We start from the raw sequence: 18,800 nt of genomic DNA, 5'->3' as shown, positions 1-18,800 counted from the left end.
ATCCCCCAAAGGGGCAGTACAGTGTTGTTTTCACAGAAGCACGAGGATTGCGCCAGATGGAAAACAGTGGCAAATCAGAATGGCTTAACCTTTGTGAAATGGAAGTAGGCCAGCATGCAACAGCCGGAACTTGTCGCTTGGGTCCCCCAGGGCAGCGCACAAAAGGGCCCACGGCCAATTGTGTTTACCGGGGCGACGCAAGGTGTTTGGTCCATGTGGAGATTTGCACAGCTAACAAATCAGAACCCACATAATCGACAGAACAGACACCAAGCAACCCTAAGAACAGGGGAGCTGTCTCTATTTTTCACCAGAATAATAAGCAGCTAACCACTCAGTTTGTGTTCCCTTCCTCCAACCCTCCTGAAAGGGAGAGAGGAACGGTCATCAATAGCAGACAGCAGCTGCATAAATGCAACACTGTCCACTTGCTTCACGCTCAGAAGAGAACACTTCAACTCTTCCTCGTGGTTAGCGAAGACCAGACACTTTCGAACACATTTCCTCAGTTAAGAACTATAGAAATGATCCCTGAAAGTATAGTCTTAATAGCACAAAGGGCAGCCCAGGCAGGTGGAAGAAGCTGCCACCCATCTCACTTAGGGTGGGAAAGCGTCTATCGTCCCAAAGGCAACAAAAAGCCCCTCCATTTCTGCATAGGAAAACCTTTCCCGCAACACCATAGAAAACATTTCCTATCCATAGCGTTGGCAAAAGATGACAAAAATGCCTGTACTTTGTAAATTTACATATTGAAGACCAGCAGCCAATAAAATTCGTCAGTGTGGATGACAGAGACAAGGGGCTCCCATGGCCCAGCCAAGGCTGGCCTCAGTAAACAGAGTGGCCATATTACGATGGCAATGAGTGTTATTCAATATCTGGGAAGCTTTGCAGTGGAATTCGAGCAAGCATAAGTGGGAGGCAACGTGAACAATGGCGGTGTGACTTTTATGAGAACGTAATGCATGTGATGGAAGGGTATTGCGCGCATTGGCCAGACAAGCATTTGAGTCGGACCTGAAAAGTACCCAGCTGAATAGGCAGATTCAAATCCCCCAAAGGGGCAGTACAGTGTTGTTTTCACAGAAGCACGAGGATTGCGCCAGATGGAAAACAGTGGCAAATCAGAATGGCTTAACCTTTGTGAAATGGAAGTAGGCCAGCATGCAACAGCCGGAACTTGTCGCTTGGGTCCCCCAGGGCAGCGCACAAAAGGGCCCACGGCCAATTGTGTTTACCGGGGCGACGCAAGGTGTTTGGTCCATGTGGAGATTTGCACAGCTAACAAATCAGAACCCACATAATCGACAGCACAGACACCAAGCAACCCTAAGAACAGGGGAGCTGTCTCTATTTTTCACCAGAATAATAAGCAGCTAACCACTCAGTTTGTGTTCCCTTCCTCCAACCCTCCTGAAAGGGAGAGAGGAACGGTCATCAATAGCAGACAGCAGCTGCATAAATGCAACACTGTCCACTAGCGAAGACCAGACACTTTCGAACACATTTCCTCAGTTAAGAACTATAGAAATGACCCCTGAAAGTATAGTCTTAATAGCACAAAGGGCAGCCCAGGCAGGTGGAAGAAGCTGCCACCCATCTCACTTAGGGTGGGAAAGCGTCTATCGTCCCAAAGGCAACAAAAAGCCCCCCCATTTCTGCATAGGAAAACCTTTCCCGCAACCCCATAGAAAACCTTTCCTTTCCATAGCGTTGGCAAAAGATGACAAAAATGCCTGTACTTTGTAAATTTACATATTGAAGACCAGCAGCCAATAAAATTCGTCAGTGTGGATGACAGAGACAAGGGGCTCCCATGGCCCAGCCAAGGCTGGCCTCAGTAAACAGAGTGGCCATATTACGATGGCAATGAGTGTTATTCAATATCTGGGAAGCTTTGCAGTGGAATTCGAGCAAGCATAAGTGGGAGGCAACGTGAACAATGGCGGTGTGACTTTTATGAGAACGTAATGCATGTGATGGAAGGGTATTGCGCGCATTGGCCAGACAAGCATTTGAGTCGGACCTGAAAAGTACCCAGCTGAATAGGCAGATTCAAATCCCCCAAAGGGGCAGTACAGTGTTGTTTTCACAGAAGCACGAGGATTGCGCCAGATGGAAAACAGTGGCAAATCAGAATGGCTTAACCTTTGTGAAATGGAAGTAGGCCAGCATGCAACAGCCGGAACTTGTCGCTTGGGTCCCCCAGGGCAGCGCACAAAAGGGCCCACGGCCAATTGTGTTTACCGGGGCGACGCAAGGTGTTTGGTCCATGTGGAGATTTGCACAGCTAACAAATCAGAACCCACATAATCGACAGCACAGACACCAAGCAACCCTAAGAACAGGGGAGCTGTCTCTATTTTTCACCAGAATAATAAGCAGCTAACCACTCAGTTTGTGTTCCCTTCCTCCAACCCTCCTGAAAGGGAGAGAGGAACGGTCATCAATAGCAGACAGCAGCTGCATAAATGCAACACTGTCCACTTGCTTCACGCTCAGAAGAGAACACTTCAACTCTTCCTCGTGGTTAGCGAAGACCAGACACTTTCGAACACATTTCCTCAGTTAAGAACTATAGAAATGACCCCTGAAAGTATAGTCTTAATAGCACAAAGGGCAGCCCAGGCAGGTGGAAGAAGCTGCCACCCATCTCACTTAGGGTGGGAAAGCGTCTATCGTCCCAAAGGCAACAAAAAGCCCCCCCATTTCTGCATAGGAAAACCTTTCCCGCAACCCCATAGAAAACCTTTCCTTTCCATAGCGTTGGCAAAAGATGACAAAAATGCCCGTACTTTGTAAATTTACATATTGAAGACCAGCAGCCAATAAAATTCGTCAGTGTGGATGACAGAGACAAGGGGCTCCCATGGCCCAGCCAAGGCTGGCCTCAGTAAACAGAGTGGCCATATTACGATGGCAATGAGTGTTATTCAATATCTGGGAAGCTTTGCAGTGGAATTCGAGCAAGCATAAGTGGGAGGCAACGTGAACAATGGCGGTGTGACTTTTATGAGAACGTAATGCATGTGATGGAAGGGTATTGCGCGCATTGGCCAGACAAGCATTTGAGTCGGACCTGAAAAGTACCCAGCTGAATAGGCAGATTCAAATCCCCCAAAGGGGCAGTACAGTGTTGTTTTCACAGAAGCACGAGGATTGCGCCAGATGGAAAACAGTGGCAAATCAGAATGGCTTAACCTTTGTGAAATGGAAGTAGGCCAGCATGCAACAGCCGGAACTTGTCGCTTGGGTCCCCCAGGGCAGCGCACAAAAGGGCCCACGGCCAATTGTGTTTACCGGGGCGACGCAAGGTGTTTGGTCCATGTGGAGATTTGCACAGCTAACAAATCAGAACCCACATAATCGACAGCACAGACACCAAGCAAACCTAAGAACAGGGGAGCTGTCTCTATTTTTCACCAGAATAATAAGCAGCTAACCACTCAGTTTGTGTTCCCTTCCTCCAACCCTCCTGAAAGGGAGAGAGGAACGGTCATCAATAGCAGACAGCAGCTGCATAAATGCAACACTGTCCACTTGCTTCACGCTCAGAAGAGAACACTTCAACTCTTCCTCGTGGTTAGCGAAGACCAGACACTTTCGAACACATTTCCTCAGTTAAGAACTATAGAAATGATCCCTGAAAGTATAGTCTTAATAGCACAAAGGGCAGCCCAGGCAGGTGGAAGAAGCTGCCACCCATCTCACTTAGGGTGGGAAAGCGTCTATCGTCCCAAAGGCAACAAAAAGCCCCTCCATTTCTGCATAGGAAAACCTTTCCCGCAACACCATAGAAAACATTTCCTATCCATAGCGTTGGCAAAAGATGACAAAAATGCCTGTACTTTGTAAATTTACATATTGAAGACCAGCAGCCAATAAAATTCGTCAGTGTGGATGACAGAGACAAGGGGCTCCCATGGCCCAGCCAAGGCTGGCCTCAGTAAACAGAGTGGCCATATTACGATGGCAATGAGTGTTATTCAATATCTGGGAAGCTTTGCAGTGGAATTCGAGCAAGCATAAGTGGGAGGCAACGTGAACAATGGCGGTGTGACTTTTATGAGAACGTAATGCATGTGATGGAAGGGTATTGCGCGCATTGGCCAGACAAGCATTTGAGTCGGACCTGAAAAGTACCCAGCTGAATAGGCAGATTCAAAGGCAGTACAGTGTTGTTTTCACAGAAGCACGAGGATTGCGCCAGATGAAAAACAGTGGCAAATCAGAATGGCTTAACCTTTGTGAAATGGAAGTAGGCCAGCATGCAACAGCCGGAACTTGTCGCTTGGGTCCCCCAGGGCAGCGCACAAAAGGGCCCACGGCCAATTGTGTTTACCGGGGCGACGCAAGGTGTTTGGTCCATGTGGAGATTTGCACAGCTAACAAATCAGAACCCACATAATCGACAGCACAGACACCAAGCAACCCTAAGAACAGGGGAGCTGTCTCTATTTTTCACCAGAATAATAAGCAGCTAACCACTCAGTTTGTGTTCCCTTCCTCCAACCCTCCTGAAAGGGAGAGAGGAACGGTCATCAATAGCAGACAGCAGCTGCATAAATGCAACACTGTCCACTTGCTTCACGCTCAGAAGAGAACACTTCAACTCTTCCTCGTGGTTAGCGAAGACCAGACACTTTCGAACACATTTCCTCAGTTAAGAACTATAGAAATGATCCCTGAAAGTATAGTCTTAATAGCACAAAGGGCAGCCCAGGCAGGTGGAAGAAGCTGCCACCCATCTCACTTAGGGTGGGAAAGCGTCTATCGTCCCAAAGGCAACAAAAAGCCCCTCCATTTCTGCATAGGAAAACCTTTCCCGCAACACCATAGAAAACATTTCCTATCCATAGCGTTGGCAAAAGATGACAAAAATGCCTGTACTTTGTAAATTTACATATTGAAGACCAGCAGCCAATAAAATTCGTCAGTGTGGATGACAGAGACAAGGGGCTCCCATGGCCCAGCCAAGGCTGGCCTCAGTAAACAGAGTGGCCATATTACGATGGCAATGAGTGTTATTCAATATCTGGGAAGCTTTGCAGTGGAATTCGAGCAAGCATAAGTGGGAGGCAACGTGAACAATGGCGGTGTGACTTTTATGAGAACGTAATGCATGTGATGGAAGGGTATTGCGCGCATTGGCCAGACAAGCATTTGAGTCGGACCTGAAAAGTACCCAGCTGAATAGGCAGATTCAAAGGCAGTACAGTGTTGTTTTCACAGAAGCACGAGGATTGCGCCAGATGAAAAACAGTGGCAAATCAGAATGGCTTAACCTTTGTGAAATGGAAGTAGGCCAGCATGCAACAGCCGGAACTTGTCGCTTGGGTCCCCCAGGGCAGCGCACAAAAGGGCCCACGGCCAATTGTGTTTACCGGGGCGACGCAAGGTGTTTGGTCCATGTGGAGATTTGCACAGCTAACAAATCAGAACCCACATAATCGACAGCACAGACACCAAGCAACCCTAAGAACAGGGGAGCTGTCTCTATTTTTCACCAGAATAATAAGCAGCTAACCACTCAGTTTGTGTTCCCCTTCCTCCAACCCTCCTGAAAGGGAGAGAGGAACGGTCATCAATAGCAGACAGCAGCTGCATAAATGCAACACTGTCCACTTGCTTCACGCTCAGAAGAGAACACTTCAACTCTTCCTCGTGGTTAGCGAAGACCAGACACTTTCGAACACATTTCCTCAGTTAAGAACTATAGAAATGATCCCTGAAAGTATAGTCTTAATAGCACAAAGGGCAGCCCAGGCAGGTGGAAGAAGCTGCCACCCATCTCACTTAGGGTGGGAAAGCGTCTATCGTCCCAAAGGCAACAAAAAGCCCCTCCATTTCTGCATAGGAAAACCTTTCCCGCAACACCATAGAAAACATTTCCTATCCATAGCGTTGGCAAAAGATGACAAAAATGCCTGTACTTTGTAAATTTACATATTGAAGACCAGCAGCCAATAAAATTCGTCAGTGTGGATGACAGAGACAAGGGGCTCCCATGGCCCAGCCAAGGCTGGCCTCAGTAAACAGAGTGGCCATATTACGATGGCAATGAGTGTTATTCAATATCTGGGAAGCTTTGCAGTGGAATTCGAGCAAGCATAAGTGGGAGGCAACGTGAACAATGGCGGTGTGACTTTTATGAGAACGTAATGCATGTGATGGAAGGGTATTGCGCGCATTGGCCAGACAAGCATTTGAGTCGGACCTGAAAAGTACCCAGCTGAATAGGCAGATTCAAAGGCAGTACAGTGTTGTTTTCACAGAAGCACGAGGATTGCGCCAGATGAAAAACAGTGGCAAATCAGAATGGCTTAACCTTTGTGAAATGGAAGTAGGCCAGCATGCAACAGCCGGAACTTGTCGCTTGGGTCCCCCAGGGCAGCGCACAAAAGGGCCCACGGCAATTGTGTTTACCGGGGCGACGCAAGGTGTTTGGTCCATGTGGAGATTTGCACAGCTAACAAATCAGAACCCACATAATCGACAGCACAGACACCAAGCAACCCTAAGAACAGGGGAGCTGTCTCTATTTTTCACCAGAATAATAAGCAGCTAACCACTCAGTTTGTGTTCCCTTCCTCCAACCCTCCTGAAAGGGAGAGAGGAACGGTCATCAATAGCAGACAGCAGCTGCATAAATGCAACACTGTCCACTTGCTTCACGCTCAGAAGAGAACACTTCAACTCTTCCTCGTGGTTAGCGAAGACCAGACACTTTCGAACACATTTCCTCAGTTAAGAACTATAGAAATGATCCCTGAAAGTATAGTCTTAATAGCACAAAGGGCAGCCCAGGCAGGTGGAAGAAGCTGCCACCCATCTCACTTAGGGTGGGAAAGCGTCTATCGTCCCAAAGGCAACAAAAAGCCCCTCCATTTCTGCATAGGAAAACCTTTCCCGCAACACCATAGAAAACATTTCCTATCCATAGCGTTGGCAAAAGATGACAAAAATGCCTGTACTTTGTAAATTTACATATTGAAGACCAGCAGCCAATAAAATTCGTCAGTGTGGATGACAGAGACAAGGGGCTCCCATGGCCCAGCCAAGGCTGGCCTCAGTAAACAGAGTGGCCATATTACGATGGCAATGAGTGTTATTCAATATCTGGGAAGCTTTGCAGTGGAATTCGAGCAAGCATAAGTGGGAGGCAACGTGAACAATGGCGGTGTGACTTTTATGAGAACGTAATGCATGTGATGGAAGGGTATTGCGCGCATTGGCCAGACAAGCATTTGAGTCGGACCTGAAAAGTACCCAGCTGAATAGGCAGATTCAAAGGCAGTACAGTGTTGTTTTCACAGAAGCACGAGGATTGCGCCAGATGAAAAACAGTGGCAAATCAGAATGGCTTAACCTTTGTGAAATGGAAGTAGGCCAGCATGCAACAGCCGGAACTTGTCGCTTGGGTCCCCCAGGGCAGCGCACAAAAGGGCCCACGGCAATTGTGTTTACCGGGGCGACGCAAGGTGTTTGGTCCATGTGGAGATTTGCACAGCTAACAAATCAGAACCCACATAATCGACAGCACAGACACCAAGCAACCCTAAGAACAGGGGAGCTGTCTCTATTTTTCACCAGAATAATAAGCAGCTAACCACTCAGTTTGTGTTCCCTTCCTCCAACCCTCCTGAAAGGGAGAGAGGAACGGTCATCAATAGCAGACAGCAGCTGCATAAATGCAACACTGTCCACTTGCTTCACGCTCAGAAGAGAACACTTCAACTCTTCCTCGTGGTTAGCGAAGACCAGACACTTTCGAACACATTTCCTCAGTTAAGAACTATAGAAATGATCCCTGAAAGTATAGTCTTAATAGCACAAAGGGCAGCCCAGGCAGGTGGAAGAAGCTGCCACCCATCTCACTTAGGGTGGGAAAGCGTCTATCGTCCCAAATGCAACAAAAAGCCCCTCCATTTCTGCATAGGAAAACCTTTCCCGCAACACCATAGAAAACATTTCCTATCCATAGCGTTGGCAAAAGATGACAAAAATGCCTGTACTTTGTAAATTTACATATTGAAGACCAGCAGCCAATAAAATTCGTCAGTGTGGATGACAGAGACAAGGGGCTCCCATGGCCCAGCCAAGGCTGGCCTCAGTAAACAGAGTGGCCATATTACGATGGCAATGAGTGTTATTCAATATCTGGGAAGCTTTGCAGTGGAATTCGAGCAAGCATAAGTGGGAGGCAACGTGAACAATGGCGGTGTGACTTTTATGAGAACGTAATGCATGTGATGGAAGGGTATTGCGCGCATTGGCCAGACAAGCATTTGAGTCGGACCTGAAAAGTACCCAGCTGAATAGGCAGATTCAAAGGCAGTACAGTGTTGTTTTCACAGAAGCACGAGGATTGCGCCAGATGAAAAACAGTGGCAAATCAGAATGGCTTAACCTTTGTGAAATGGAAGTAGGCCAGCATGCAACAGCCGGAACTTGTCGCTTGGGTCCCCCAGGGCAGCGCACAAAAGGGCCCACGGCAATTGTGTTTACCGGGGCGACGCAAGGTGTTTGGTCCATGTGGAGATTTGCACAGCTAACAAATCAGAACCCACATAATCGACAGCACAGACACCAAGCAACCCTAAGAACAGGGGAGCTGTCTCTATTTTTCACCAGAATAATAAGCAGCTAACCACTCAGTTTGTGTTCCCTTCCTCCAACCCTCCTGAAAGGGAGAGAGGAACGGTCATCAATAGCAGACAGCAGCTGCATAAATGCAACACTGTCCACTTGCTTCACGCTCAGAAGAGAACACTTCAACTCTTCCTCGTGGTTAGCGAAGACCAGACACTTTCGAACACATTTCCTCAGTTAAGAACTATAGAAATGATCCCTGAAAGTATAGTCTTAATAGCACAAAGGGCAGCCCAGGCAGGTGGAAGAAGCTGCCACCCATCTCACTTAGGGTGGGAAAGCGTCTATCGTCCCAAAGGCAACAAAAAGCCCCTCCATTTCTGCATAGGAAAACCTTTCCCGCAACACCATAGAAAACATTTCCTATCCATAGCGTTGGCAAAAGATGACAAAAATGCCTGTACTTTGTAAATTTACATATTGAAGACCAGCAGCCAATAAAATTCGTCAGTGTGGATGACAGAGACAAGGGGCTCCCATGGCCCAGCCAAGGCTGGCCTCAGTAAACAGAGTGGCCATATTACGATGGCAATGAGTGTTATTCAATATCTGGGAAGCTTTGCAGTGGAATTCGAGCAAGCATAAGTGGGAGGCAACGTGAACAATGGCGGTGTGACTTTTATGAGAACGTAATGCATGTGATGGAAGGGTATTGCGCGCATTGGCCAGACAAGCATTTGAGTCGGACCTGAAAAGTACCCAGCTGAATAGGCAGATTCAAATCCCCCAAAGGGGCAGTACAGTGTTGTTTTCACAGAAGCACGAGGATTGCGCCAGATGGAAAACAGTGGCAAATCAGAATGGCTTAACCTTTGTGAAATGGAAGTAGGCCAGCATGCAACGGCCGGAACTTGTCGCTTGGGTCCCCCAGGGCAGCGCACAAAAGGGCCCACGGCCAATTGTGTTTACCGGGGCGACGCAAGGTGTTTGGTCCATGTGGAGATTTGCACAGCTAACAAATCAGAACCCACATAATCGACAGCACAGACACCAAGCAACCCTAAGAACAGGGGAGCTGTCTCTATTTTTCACCAGAATAATAAGCAGCTAACCACTCAGTTTGTGTTCCCTTCCTCCAACCCTCCTGAAAGGGAGAGAGGAACGGTCATCAATAGCAGACAGCAGCTGCATAAATGCAACACTGTCCACTTGCTTCACGCTCAGAAGAGAACACTTCAACTCTTCCTCGTGGTTAGCGAAGACCAGACACTTTCGAACACATTTCCTCAGTTAAGAACTATAGAAATGATCCCTGAAAGTATAGTCTTAATAGCACAAAGGGCAGCCCAGGCAGGTGGAAGAAGCTGCCACCCAAGTCACTTAGGGTGGGAAAGCGTCTATCGTCCCAAAGGCAACAAAAAGCCCCTCCATTTCTGCATAGGAAAACCTTTCCCGCAACCCCATAGAAAACCTTTCCTTTCCATAGCGTTGGCAAAAGATGACAAAAATGCCTGTACTTTGTAAATTTACATATTGAAGACCAGCAGCCAATAAAATTCGTCAGTGTGGATGACAGAGACAAGGGGCTCCCATGGCCCAGCCAAGGCTGGCCTCAGTAAACAGAGTGGCCATATTACGATGGCAATGAGTGTTATTCAATATCTGGGAAGCTTTGCAGTGGAATTCGAGCAAGCATAAGTGGGAGGCAACGTGAACAATGGCGGTGTGACTTTTATGAGAACGTAATGCATGTGATGGAAGGGTATTGCGCGCATTGGCCAGACAAGCATTTGAGTCGGACCTGAAAAGTACCCAGCTGAATAGGCAGATTCAAAGGCAGTACAGTGTTGTTTTCACAGAAGCACGAGGATTGCGCCAGATGAAAAACAGTGGCAAATCAGAATGGCTTAACCTTTGTGAAATGGAAGTAGGCCAGCATGCAACAGCCGGAACTTGTCGCTTGGGTCCCCCAGGGCAGCGCACAAAAGGGCCCACGGCCAATTGTGTTTACCGGGGCGACGCAAGGTGTTTGGTCCATGTGGAGATTTGCACAGCTAACAAATCAGAACCCACATAATCGACAGCACAGACACCAAGCAACCCTAAGAACAGGGGAGCTGTCTCTATTTTTCACCAGAATAATAAGCAGCTAACCACTCAGTTTGTGTTCCCCTTCCTCCAACCCTCCTGAAAGGGAGAGAGGAACGGTCATCAATAGCAGACAGCAGCTGCATAAATGCAACACTGTCCACTTGCTTCACGCTCAGAAGAGAACACTTCAACTCTTCCTCGTGGTTAGCGAAGACCAGACACTTTCGAACACATTTCCTCAGTTAAGAACTATAGAAATGATCCCTGAAAGTATAGTCTTAATAGCACAAAGGGCAGCCCAGGCAGGTGGAAGAAGCTGCCACCCATCTCACTTAGGGTGGGAAAGCGTCTATCGTCCCAAAGGCAACAAAAAGCCCCTCCATTTCTGCATAGGAAAACCTTTCCCGCAACACCATAGAAAACATTTCCTATCCATAGCGTTGGCAAAAGATGACAAAAATGCCTGTACTTTGTAAATTTACATATTGAAGACCAGCAGCCAATAAAATTCGTCAGTGTGGATGACAGAGACAAGGGGCTCCCATGGCCCAGCCAAGGCTGGCCTCAGTAAACAGAGTGGCCATATTACGATGGCAATGAGTGTTATTCAATATCTGGGAAGCTTTGCAGTGGAATTCGAGCAAGCATAAGTGGGAGGCAACGTGAACAATGGCGGTGTGACTTTTATGAGAACGTAATGCATGTGATGGAAGGGTATTGCGCGCATTGGCCAGACAAGCATTTGAGTCGGACCTGAAAAGTACCCAGCTGAATAGGCAGATTCAAAGGCAGTACAGTGTTGTTTTCACAGAAGCACGAGGATTGCGCCAGATGAAAAACAGTGGCAAATCAGAATGGCTTAACCTTTGTGAAATGGAAGTAGGCCAGCATGCAACAGCCGGAACTTGTCGCTTGGGTCCCCCAGGGCAGCGCACAAAAGGGCCCACGGCAATTGTGTTTACCGGGGCGACGCAAGGTGTTTGGTCCATGTGGAGATTTGCACAGCTAACAAATCAGAACCCACATAATCGACAGCACAGACACCAAGCAACCCTAAGAACAGGGGAGCTGTCTCTATTTTTCACCAGAATAATAAGCAGCTAACCACTCAGTTTGTGTTCCCTTCCTCCAACCCTCCTGAAAGGGAGAGAGGAACGGTCATCAATAGCAGACAGCAGCTGCATAAATGCAACACTGTCCACTTGCTTCACGCTCAGAAGAGAACACTTCAACTCTTCCTCGTGGTTAGCGAAGACCAGACACTTTCGAACACATTTCCTCAGTTAAGAACTATAGAAATGATCCCTGAAAGTATAGTCTTAATAGCACAAAGGGCAGCCCAGGCAGGTGGAAGAAGCTGCCACCCATCTCACTTAGGGTGGGAAAGCGTCTATCGTCCCAAAGGCAACAAAAAGCCCCTCCATTTCTGCATAGGAAAACCTTTCCCGCAACACCATAGAAAACATTTCCTATCCATAGCGTTGGCAAAAGATGACAAAAATGCCTGTACTTTGTAAATTTACATATTGAAGACCAGCAGCCAATAAAATTCGTCAGTGTGGATGACAGAGACAAGGGGCTCCCATGGCCCAGCCAAGGCTGGCCTCAGTAAACAGAGTGGCCATATTACGATGGCAATGAGTGTTATTCAATATCTGGGAAGCTTTGCAGTGGAATTCGAGCAAGCATAAGTGGGAGGCAACGTGAACAATGGCGGTGTGACTTTTATGAGAACGTAATGCATGTGATGGAAGGGTATTGCGCGCATTGGCCAGACAAGCATTTGAGTCGGACCTGAAAAGTACCCAGCTGAATAGGCAGATTCAAAGGCAGTACAGTGTTGTTTTCACAGAAGCACGAGGATTGCGCCAGATGAAAAACAGTGGCAAATCAGAATGGCTTAACCTTTGTGAAATGGAAGTAGGCCAGCATGCAACAGCCGGAACTTGTCGCTTGGGTCCCCCAGGGCAGCGCACAAAAGGGCCCACGGCAATTGTGTTTACCGGGGCGACGCAAGGTGTTTGGTCCATGTGGAGATTTGCACAGCTAACAAATCAGAACCCACATAATCGACAGCACAGACACCAAGCAACCCTAAGAACAGGGGAGCTGTCTCTATTTTTCACCAGAATAATAAGCAGCTAACCACTCAGTTTGTGTTCCCTTCCTCCAACCCTCCTGAAAGGGAGAGAGGAACGGTCATCAATAGCAGACAGCAGCTGCATAAATGCAACACTGTCCACTTGCTTCACGCTCAGAAGAGAACACTTCAACTCTTCCTCGTGGTTAGCGAAGACCAGACACTTTCGAACACATTTCCTCAGTTAAGAACTATAGAAACGATCCCTGAAAGTATAGTCTTAATAGCACAAAGGGCAGCCCAGGCAGGTGGAAGAAGCTGCCACCCATCTCACTTAGGGTGGGAAAGCATCTATCGTCCCAAATGCAACAAAAAGCCCCTCCATTTCTGCATAGGAAAACCTTTCCCGCAACACCATAGAAAACATTTCCTATCCATAGCGTTGGCAAAAGATGACAAAAATGCCTGTACTTTGTAAATTTACATATTGAAGACCAGCAGCCAATAAAATTCGTCAGTGTGGATGACAGAGACAAGGGGCTCCCATGGCCCAGCCAAGGCTGGCCTCAGTAAACAGAGTGGCCATATTACGATGGCAATGAGTGTTATTCAATATCTGGGAAGCTTTGCAGTGGAATTCGAGCAAGCATAAGTGGGAGGCAACGTGAACAATGGCGGTGTGACTTTTATGAGAACGTAATGCATGTGATGGAAGGGTATTGCGCGCATTGGCCAGACAAGCATTTGAGTCGGACCTGAAAAGTACCCAGCTGAATAGGCAGATTCAAAGGCAGTACAGTGTTGTTTTCACAGAAGCACGAGGATTGCGCCAGATGAAAAACAGTGGCAAATCAGAATGGCTTAACCTTTGTGAAATGGAAGTAGGCCAGCATGCAACAGCCGGAACTTGTCGCTTGGGTCCCCCAGGGCAGCGCACAAAAGGGCCCACGGCAATTGTGTTTACCGGGGCGACGCAAGGTGTTTGGTCCATGTGGAGATTTGCACAGCTAACAAATCAGAACCCACATAATCGACAGCACAGACACCAAGCAACCCTAAGAACAGGGGAGCTGTCTCTATTTTTCACCAGAATAATAAGCAGCTAACCACTCAGTTTGTGTTCCCTTCCTCCAACCCTCCTGAAAGGGAGAGAGGAACGGTCATCAATAGCAGACAGCAGCTGCATAAATGCAACACTGTCCACTTGCTTCACGCTCAGAAGAGAACACTTCAACTCTTCCTCGTGGTTAGCGAAGACCAGACACTTTCGAACACATTTCCTCAGTTAAGAACTATAGAAATGATCCCTGAAAGTATAGTCTTAATAGCACAAAGGGCAGCCCAGGCAGGTGGAAGAAGCTGCCACCCATCTCACTTAGGGTGGGAAAGCGTCTATCGTCCCAAAGGCAACAAAAAGCCCCTCCATTTCTGCATAGGAAAACCTTTCCCGCAACACCATAGAAAACATTTCCTATCCATAGCGTTGGCAAAAGATGACAAAAATGCCTGTACTTTGTAAATTTACATATTGAAGACCAGCAGCCAATAAAATTCGTCAGTGTGGATGACAGAGACAAGGGGCTCCCATGGCCCAGCCAAGGCTGGCCTCAGTAAACAGAGTGGCCATATTACGATGGCAATGAGTGTTATTCAATATCTGGGAAGCTTTGCAGTGGAATTCGAGCAAGCATAAGTGGGAGGCAACGTGAACAATGGCGGTGTGACTTTTATGAGAACGTAATGCATGTGATGGAAGGGTATTGCGCGCATTGGCCAGACAAGCATTTGAGTCGGACCTGAAAAGTACCCAGCTGAATAGGCAGATTCAAATCCCCCAAAGGGGCAGTACAGTGTTGTTTTCACAGAAGCACGAGGATTGCGCCAGATGGAAAACAGTGGCAAATCAGAATGGCTTAACCTTTGTGAAATGGAAGTAGGCCAGCATGCAACAGCCGGAACTTGTCGCTTGGGTCCCCCAGGGCAGCGCACAAAAGGGCCCACGGCCAATTGTGTTTACCGGGGCGACGCAAGGTGTTTGGTCCATGTGGAGATTTGCACAGCTAACAAATCAGAACCCACATAATCGACAGCACAGACACCAAGCAACCCTAAGAACAGGGGAGCTGTCTCTATTTTTCACCAGAATAATAAGCAGCTAACCACTCAGTTTGTGTTCCCTTCCTCCAACCCTCCTGAAAGGGAGAGAGGAACGGTCATCAATAGCAGACAGCAGCTGCATAAATGCAACACTGTCCACTTGCTTCACGCTCAGAAGAGAACACTTCAACTCTTCCTCGTGGTTAGCGAAGACCAGACACTTTCGAACACATTTCCTCAGTTAAGAACTATAGAAATGATCCCTGAAAGTATAGTCTTAATAGCACAAAGGGCAGCCCAGGCAGGTGGAAGAAGCTGCCACCCATCTCACTTAGGGTGGGAAAGCGTCTATCGTCCCAAAGGCAACAAAAAGCCCCTCCATTTCTGCATAGGAAAACCTTTCCCGCAACCCCATAGAAAACCTTTCCTTTCCATAGCGTTGGCAAAAGATGACAAAAATGCCTGTACTTTGTAAATTTACATATTGAAGACCAGCAGCCAATAAAATTCGTCAGTGTGGATGACAGAGACAAGGGGCTCCCATGGCCCAGCCAAGGCTGGCCTCAGTAAACAGAGTGGCCATATTACGATGGCAATGAGTGTTATTCAATATCTGGGAAGCTTTGCAGTGGAATTCGAGCAAGCATAAGTGGGAGGCAACGTGAACAATGGCGGTGTGACTTTTATGAGAACGTAATGCATGTGATGGAAGGGTATTGCGCGCATTGGCCAGACAAGCATTTGAGTCGGACCTGAAAAGTACCCAGCTGAATAGGCAGATTCAAAGGCAGTACAGTGTTGTTTTCACAGAAGCACGAGGATTGCGCCAGATGAAAAACAGTGGCAAATCAGAATGGCTTAACCTTTGTGAAATGGAAGTAGGCCAGCATGCAACAGCCGGAACTTGTCGCTTGGGTCCCCCAGGGCAGCGCACAAAAGGGCCCACGGCCAATTGTGTTTACCGGGGCGACGCAAGGTGTTTGGTCCATGTGGAGATTTGCACAGCTAACAAATCAGAACCCACATAATCGACAGCACAGACACCAAGCAACCCTAAGAACAGGGGAGCTGTCTCTATTTTTCACCAGAATAATAAGCAGCTAACCACTCAGTTTGTGTTCCCTTCCTCCAACCCTCCTGAAAGGGAGAGAGGAACGGTCATCAATAGCAGACAGCAGCTGCATAAATGCAACACTGTCCACTTGCTTCACGCTCAGAAGAGAACACTTCAACTCTTCCTCGTGGTTAGCGAAGACCAGACACTTTCGAACACATTTCCTCAGTTAAGAACTATAGAAATGACCCCTGAAAGTATAGTCTTAATAGCACAAAGGGCAGCCCAGGCAGGTGGAAGAAGCTGCCACCCATCTCACTTAGGGTGGGAAAGCGTCTATCGTCCCAAAGGCAACAAAAAGCCCCCCCATTTCTGCATAGGAAAACCTTTCCCGCAACCCCATAGAAAACCTTTCCTTTCCATAGCGTTGGCAAAAGATGACAAAAATGCCTGTACTTTGTAAATTTACATATTGAAGACCAGCAGCCAATAAAATTCGTCAGTGTGGATGACAGAGACAAGGGGCTCCCATGGCCCAGCCAAGGCTGGCCTCAGTAAACAGAGTGGCCATATTACGATGGCAATGAGTGTTATTCAATATCTGGGAAGCTTTGCAGTGGAATTCGAGCAAGCATAAGTGGGAGGCAACGTGAACAATGGCGGTGTGACTTTTATGAGAACGTAATGCATGTGATGGAAGGGTATTGCGCGCATTGGCCAGACAAGCATTTGAGTCGGACCTGAAAAGTACCCAGCTGAATAGGCAGATTCAAAGGCAGTACAGTGTTGTTTTCACAGAAGCACGAGGATTGCGCCAGATGAAAAACAGTGGCAAATCAGAATGGCTTAACCTTTGTGAAATGGAAGTAGGCCAGCATGCAACAGCCGGAACTTGTCGCTTGGGTCCCCCAGGGCAGCGCACAAAAGGGCCCACGGCCAATTGTGTTTACCGGGGCGACGCAAGGTGTTTGGTCCATGTGGAGATTTGCACAGCTAACAAATCAGAACCCACATAATCGACAGCACAGACACCAAGCAACCCTAAGAACAGGGGAGCTGTCTCTATTTTTCACCAGAATAATAAGCAGCTAACCACTCAGTTTGTGTTCCCTTCCTCCAACCCTCCTGAAAGGGAGAGAGGAACGGTCATCAATAGCAGACAGCAGCTGCATAAATGCAACACTGTCCACTTGCTTCACGCTCAGAAGAGAACACTTCAACTCTTCCTCGTGGTTAGCGAAGACCAGACACTTTCGAACACATTTCCTCAGTTAAGAACTATAGAAATGATCCCTGAAAGTATAGTCTTAATAGCACAAAGGGCAGCCCAGGCAGGTGGAAGAAGCTGCCACCCATCTCACTTAGGGTGGGAAAGCGTCTATCGTCCCAAAGGCAACAAAAAGCCCCTCCATTTCTGCATAGGAAAACCTTTCCCGCAACACCATAGAAAACATTTCCTATCCATAGCGTTGGCAAAAGATGACAAAAATGCCTGTACTTTGTAAATTTACATATTGAAGACCAGCAGCCAATAAAATTCGTCAGTGTGGATGACAGAGACAAGGGGCTCCCATGGCCCAGCCAAGGCTGGCCTCAGTAAACAGAGTGGCCATATTACGATGGCAATGAGTGTTATTCAATATCTGGGAAGCTTTGCAGTGGAATTCGAGCAAGCATAAGTGGGAGGCAACGTGAACAATGGCGGTGTGACTTTTATGAGAACGTAATGCATGTGATGGAAGGGTATTGCGCGCATTGGCCAGACAAGCATTTGAGTCGGACCTGAAAAGTACCCAGCTGAATAGGCAGATTCAAAGGCAGTACAGTGTTGTTTTCACAGAAGCACGAGGATTGCGCCAGATGAAAAACAGTGGCAAATCAGAATGGCTTAACCTTTGTGAAATGGAAGTAGGCCAGCATGCAACAGCCGGAACTTGTCGCTTGGGTCCCCCAGGGCAGCGCACAAAAGGGCCCACGGCCAATTGTGTTTACCGGGGCGACGCAAGGTGTTTGGTCCATGTGGAGATTTGCACAGCTAACAAATCAGAACCCACATAATCGACAGCACAGACACCAAGCAACCCTAAGAACAGGGGAGCTGTCTCTATTTTTCACCAGAATAATAAGCAGCTAACCACTCAGTTTGTGTTCCCCTTCCTCCAACCCTCCTGAAAGGGAGAGAGGAACGGTCATCAATAGCAGACAGCAGCTGCATAAATGCAACACTGTCCACTTGCTTCACGCTCAGAAGAGAACACTTCAACTCTTCCTCGTGGGTTAGCGAAGACCAGACACTTTCGAACACATTTCCTCAGTTAAGAACTATAGAAATGATCCCTGAAAGTATAGTCTTAATAGCACAAAGGGCAGCCCAGGCAGGTGGAAGAAGCTGCCACCCATCTCACTTAGGGTGGGAAAGCGTCTATCGTCCCAAAGGCAACAAAAAGCCCCTCCATTTCTGCATAGGAAAACCTTTCCCGCAACACCATAGAAAACATTTCCTATCCATAGCGTTGGCAAAAGATGACAAAAATGCCTGTACTTTGTAAATTTACATATTGAAGACCAGCAGCCAATAAAATTCGTCAGTGTGGATGACAGAGACAAGGGGCTCCCATGGCCCAGCCAAGGCTGGCCTCAGTAAACAGAGTGGCCATATTACGATGGCAATGAGTGTTATTCAATATCTGGGAAGCTTTGCAGTGGAATTCGAGCAAGCATAAGTGGGAGGCAACGTGAACAATGGCGGTGTGACTTTTATGAGAACGTAATGCATGTGATGGAAGGGTATTGCGCGCATTGGCCAGACAAGCATTTGAGTCGGACCTGAAAAGTACCCAGCTGAATAGGCAGATTCAAAGGCAGTACAGTGTTGTTTTCACA

The 18,800-nt window shown here is 47.7% G+C and overlaps 17 non-coding genes and 1 pseudogene across 17 annotated transcripts; all 18 read right to left on the bottom strand.

The window, feature by feature from the left end:
* Nucleotides 1-329: 329 nt before the first annotated feature.
* Nucleotides 330-547, bottom strand: LOC138490006 (small nucleolar RNA U3). The gene has a single exon (XR_011275086.1). It is a non-coding gene; the product is annotated as a small nucleolar RNA U3 (small nucleolar RNA).
* An 840-nt stretch (nt 548-1,387) lies between these two features.
* LOC138490536 (small nucleolar RNA U3) lies at nt 1,388-1,556 on the bottom strand (annotated as a pseudogene).
* An 835-nt stretch (nt 1,557-2,391) lies between these two features.
* On the bottom strand, nt 2,392-2,609 carry LOC138490184 (small nucleolar RNA U3). Its single transcript, XR_011275238.1, has one exon. It is a non-coding gene; the product is annotated as a small nucleolar RNA U3 (small nucleolar RNA).
* Nucleotides 2,610-3,444: 835 nt separating this feature from the next.
* On the bottom strand, nt 3,445-3,662 carry LOC138490005 (small nucleolar RNA U3). Its single transcript, XR_011275085.1, has one exon. It is a non-coding gene; the product is annotated as a small nucleolar RNA U3 (small nucleolar RNA).
* Nucleotides 3,663-4,486: 824 nt separating this feature from the next.
* LOC138490004 (small nucleolar RNA U3) lies at nt 4,487-4,704 on the bottom strand. The gene has a single exon (XR_011275084.1). It is a non-coding gene; the product is annotated as a small nucleolar RNA U3 (small nucleolar RNA).
* An 824-nt stretch (nt 4,705-5,528) lies between these two features.
* LOC138490414 (small nucleolar RNA U3) lies at nt 5,529-5,747 on the bottom strand. The gene has a single exon (XR_011275445.1). It is a non-coding gene; the product is annotated as a small nucleolar RNA U3 (small nucleolar RNA).
* An 823-nt stretch (nt 5,748-6,570) lies between these two features.
* Nucleotides 6,571-6,788, bottom strand: LOC138490003 (small nucleolar RNA U3). Its single transcript, XR_011275083.1, has one exon. It is a non-coding gene; the product is annotated as a small nucleolar RNA U3 (small nucleolar RNA).
* An 823-nt stretch (nt 6,789-7,611) lies between these two features.
* Nucleotides 7,612-7,829, bottom strand: LOC138490002 (small nucleolar RNA U3). The gene has a single exon (XR_011275082.1). It is a non-coding gene; the product is annotated as a small nucleolar RNA U3 (small nucleolar RNA).
* An 823-nt stretch (nt 7,830-8,652) lies between these two features.
* Nucleotides 8,653-8,870, bottom strand: LOC138490001 (small nucleolar RNA U3). The gene has a single exon (XR_011275081.1). It is a non-coding gene; the product is annotated as a small nucleolar RNA U3 (small nucleolar RNA).
* Nucleotides 8,871-9,705: 835 nt separating this feature from the next.
* Nucleotides 9,706-9,923, bottom strand: LOC138490000 (small nucleolar RNA U3). Its single transcript, XR_011275080.1, has one exon. It is a non-coding gene; the product is annotated as a small nucleolar RNA U3 (small nucleolar RNA).
* Nucleotides 9,924-10,747: 824 nt separating this feature from the next.
* On the bottom strand, nt 10,748-10,966 carry LOC138490413 (small nucleolar RNA U3). Its single transcript, XR_011275444.1, has one exon. It is a non-coding gene; the product is annotated as a small nucleolar RNA U3 (small nucleolar RNA).
* An 823-nt stretch (nt 10,967-11,789) lies between these two features.
* Nucleotides 11,790-12,007, bottom strand: LOC138489997 (small nucleolar RNA U3). Its single transcript, XR_011275079.1, has one exon. It is a non-coding gene; the product is annotated as a small nucleolar RNA U3 (small nucleolar RNA).
* An 823-nt stretch (nt 12,008-12,830) lies between these two features.
* On the bottom strand, nt 12,831-13,048 carry LOC138490349 (small nucleolar RNA U3). The gene has a single exon (XR_011275387.1). It is a non-coding gene; the product is annotated as a small nucleolar RNA U3 (small nucleolar RNA).
* Nucleotides 13,049-13,871: 823 nt separating this feature from the next.
* LOC138489996 (small nucleolar RNA U3) lies at nt 13,872-14,089 on the bottom strand. The gene has a single exon (XR_011275078.1). It is a non-coding gene; the product is annotated as a small nucleolar RNA U3 (small nucleolar RNA).
* Nucleotides 14,090-14,924: 835 nt separating this feature from the next.
* Nucleotides 14,925-15,142, bottom strand: LOC138489995 (small nucleolar RNA U3). The gene has a single exon (XR_011275077.1). It is a non-coding gene; the product is annotated as a small nucleolar RNA U3 (small nucleolar RNA).
* An 824-nt stretch (nt 15,143-15,966) lies between these two features.
* On the bottom strand, nt 15,967-16,184 carry LOC138490183 (small nucleolar RNA U3). Its single transcript, XR_011275237.1, has one exon. It is a non-coding gene; the product is annotated as a small nucleolar RNA U3 (small nucleolar RNA).
* An 824-nt stretch (nt 16,185-17,008) lies between these two features.
* LOC138489994 (small nucleolar RNA U3) lies at nt 17,009-17,226 on the bottom strand. Its single transcript, XR_011275076.1, has one exon. It is a non-coding gene; the product is annotated as a small nucleolar RNA U3 (small nucleolar RNA).
* An 824-nt stretch (nt 17,227-18,050) lies between these two features.
* LOC138490431 (small nucleolar RNA U3) lies at nt 18,051-18,270 on the bottom strand. Its single transcript, XR_011275460.1, has one exon. It is a non-coding gene; the product is annotated as a small nucleolar RNA U3 (small nucleolar RNA).
* Between the last annotated feature and the right edge of the window lie 530 nt (nt 18,271-18,800).

Source organism: Ambystoma mexicanum, chromosome 9 (assembly GCF_040938575.1).
Source record: "Ambystoma mexicanum isolate Mex_15411 chromosome 9, UKY_AmexF1_1, whole genome shotgun sequence".
Classification (NCBI taxonomy): Eukaryota; Metazoa; Chordata; class Amphibia; order Caudata; family Ambystomatidae; genus Ambystoma; species Ambystoma mexicanum.
The sequence above is the reverse complement of the archived record's forward strand: the minus strand, read 5'-3'. Positions and strand labels throughout refer to the sequence as shown.